The sequence below is a fragment of the Cucumis melo genome, unplaced genomic scaffold, assembly GCF_025177605.1.
Source record: "Cucumis melo cultivar AY unplaced genomic scaffold, USDA_Cmelo_AY_1.0 utg001023l, whole genome shotgun sequence".
Lineage (NCBI taxonomy): Eukaryota > Viridiplantae > Streptophyta > Magnoliopsida > Cucurbitales > Cucurbitaceae > Cucumis > Cucumis melo.
In genome coordinates this window covers 35499-38770 of record NW_026124352.1, presented here as the reverse complement: position 1 = coordinate 38770, position 3272 = coordinate 35499, and the positions used below count along the sequence as shown (strand labels likewise).

Below are 3272 nucleotides of genomic sequence, written 5' to 3'. Positions count from 1 at the left end.
GGCAAACGCCTACGAAAAGATCGTTTGGATTTAAGAAAGAGTCGCTTGGATTTATCCATGGTTTTTTTATTCCTTATCCCGAAAATCCTATTTCTTAATTCTAAATCATTTTAGATCCGATCGAAATAGGATTTGGTTTGTTTATATTTAAATCTAAAATATGTCTAATATATGTAATTTTTCATCTTCCTTGGATTGGAAAAGGGTGACACACAGCCGATCGGTTCGATCTATTTCTTTATCTCCCCATGAATCGTATGTTTGTAACACCGGGGACAGAATTTTCTCAATTCCAATCGACTAGGCGTATTGTGTCGATTCTTTTGAGTAATATATCTGGAAATCCCTATTGATTCCTTATTAACACCGTTTCGAACACAACGAGTACATTCCAAAATAACAGTTACTCGGGCATCTTTACCCTTGGCCATGAACCTCCCTTGGATTTTTGATTCACGCAACTCTTCCATTTTCCGATCCAAAATGAAGAAAAAAAGAAAAATTGGTAACTCGAAATAAAATTATGAAAGATTTCGTTACAATCAAATATTAAAATATAGTAATACAATAATTTCTAAATTTAGAATCGCAGTACAGTTTTTCATTTAAGTATTTTGTATGATATTGTTGCCCTAGCCATCACATTTTCATTTTCGTTCTCACTCTTTTATTAATTAAATTTGAACCTGGCGCCGCGTCCGAGTTTGACTGAGGTTGAATCCATTTTGATTCTTTCTAACTTATTCTAAGTCTAAAAACTCTAAAAAAAAGAAGGGGGAAGGGGATTAGTCAAAGATATTTGATTGTTTTTCTAATCTTCTTCACCCCTTCCCAAGTCAATAACTAGAATGAAAAAAACGGGAATACCAACGCATCCGGGAATAAACGATTGATCTCGATTAATAGACCCGCTAAAGCCCCGAACCATATAGTACTTACTACCGGTGCCACGGAGAGATATGTTTTTAGATCTCGCATTGAAAACCCTCCTACTTTATAGTAATTTGTAATACATACTGGTATTACATACCATCAAATGTATATATAGTTAATAACCGCTTGTATTGTCCGCGGAATTCCTAATTCAAATTGAAATGTACAACAGTTCAATTCGGTAGATATTCCCTTTTTTATTAAAAAAAATATGTAGCTTTCCGCCCCACCCCAAATATTCATTTTTCTTTACGGCGGATTTAATATTTATTATTTCATACGTATATAAGTCTTTTTATTATTTTTATTATATTTTATATATGATATGAGACAAAAAAGAAGAAATGGCAAGATAATTTGTGTATACCAATGGAGGAAATAAATAAAAAATGTGGAAAACAAGACAGGGATTCTCTACAATAACACTGTAGACCAATTGAAAGGGATGTAGCGCAGCTTGGTAGCGCGTTTGTTTTGGGTACAAAATGTCACGGGTTCAAATCCTGTCATCCCTACCTATTACTTATCTTCTGAACAGTAACGAGGAATCAATTGAGATCCATAAAAATTGAACATACATATATCGAATCAATCTTTTTTTATTTAATTTTATGATATTCTCTATGATAATATATGTATCGAAGATATATTCGGGTTGCTTTTAGTTTGATAATAAAACGCTCTTAGTTCAGTTCGGTAGAACGCGGGTCTCCAAAACCCGATGTCGTAGGTTCAAATCCTATAGAGCGTGATTCGATTCTTGTTGTTGTTAAATCAAAATGATACTGAAATAATTCAACAGAAATCAAAATTTTACCTCCTATAAAGCAAGTAGGGGGTCAATCAAAAAAAAGAACTGTTAATTAATCAAAGGTCCAACTGATCCCCCCGTCTGTATTGTAAATATGCGGTCACAAATAATCCAGCCAAAGTAATAGGAATTAGACCTAATACGATTCCAAATAGAAAAACTTCAATCATTTCAATTTAGTTGAACGAGGAAAAGGAGAGGTAATATCTATCCTTAAAATATTAATCGGTATTGCCCATGAATCTCAATGACCAAGAATTCGAAATTGAATTGACAAGGTAAAGAACTCTACAATATATAGAATATATTGAATAACACCGAAATCTTTCTTTTTTTTGAATTGTGCATTCAATGAATTTTAATCAAATAAGTCGTATCTTGTTCAGACCGATAAATAGAGCTGAGGTTATAGTTAAAACTGCTAGTAGAAAACCGAAATAACTAGTGATAGTAGGCATGACGAGGCTAAATGAAATACGTTATTTTTATCCATATGTTTATAAAGCACTTCCCTAAGTTTCTATTTTTGAAAGATACGCGGATGGATAAGTAAAAATACTAATTGAAAAAATATATTCAATTGAAAGTTTTTGATTCATCTATTATTATGATTATAGATGATACTAACAAAAATCTTGTGACATAGGTAAGAAATCAATTCATCATCTGTCTCTCTATCCCGCAATTCGGAATCAAGGGATTCATTGAACAACTCTTGAGTTTTCAAAACAAATATTCTTATTATAAAGAATTTATAAACAATAATTTAATATATAAATCTAGTAAATATATAAATCTATTAAATGGATTCTAAATAATTAGAAAGAAAAAAAAAAAAAAAAAAAGAAAAATAATAAATAAACTATGTTGTGTAACTTGATTCCAAAAATGAAATGCTCTTTGAATCGCTGAAGAATGAATGACCTTATAATGCCCTTTATTTATGAAATTGTATTCCCACTAATTAGATTTTATGTAGTGGGTTCATTTCCATAAAATCTTTTTTAAAAAGAAAAAAAGTATCGCACGATCAGATCACTCGAAACTAGGTTCTCCATTTATTCTTATTCTTTCCATATTAAAAACATTCTTCTAATTAGTTGAAGAACGATCGTTTGAGTCTAATATAAAACAATAATGCGTGCATTACGAATATTTATTATTCTTCTATTCGTTGTTCTGTTTCGTTCATCGAATCCTATGTACTACTGTTACTTGTTACTGGACGACTAACCAATTCCTTAAAATAAAAAAAGATTCAAACAAAAATATAACTACAAACACAAAAGAAATATTTCGAGATTTCACGTCTAATTTCATTGAATTTTGGGACTATTAGAATCTGCTTCCTAAATTATTATAAACCAACCAGTCGGATTCACATTTTACCCAATCTTCGCTTTCTAGCCCGAAGCCAATAACCGATAGAATCCTTAATACTACAGACAGGCATTTTCAGAATTTTCTATTGAATGAATGGTATATGATTCTACATCGACAAGCAGCAAGAAAAGAAGAAACAAATTAT

General features: G+C 31.1%; 2 non-coding genes across 2 annotated transcripts; both read left to right on the top strand.

The window, feature by feature from the left end:
• Positions 1–1374: 1374 nt before the first annotated feature.
• On the top strand, positions 1375–1448 carry TRNAP-UGG (transfer RNA proline (anticodon UGG)). The gene has a single exon. It is a non-coding gene; the product is annotated as a tRNA-Pro (tRNA).
• Positions 1449–1610: 162 nt separating this feature from the next.
• Positions 1611–1684, top strand: TRNAW-CCA (transfer RNA tryptophan (anticodon CCA)). Its single transcript has one exon. It is a non-coding gene; the product is annotated as a tRNA-Trp (tRNA).
• Positions 1685–3272: the final 1588 nt, after the last annotated feature.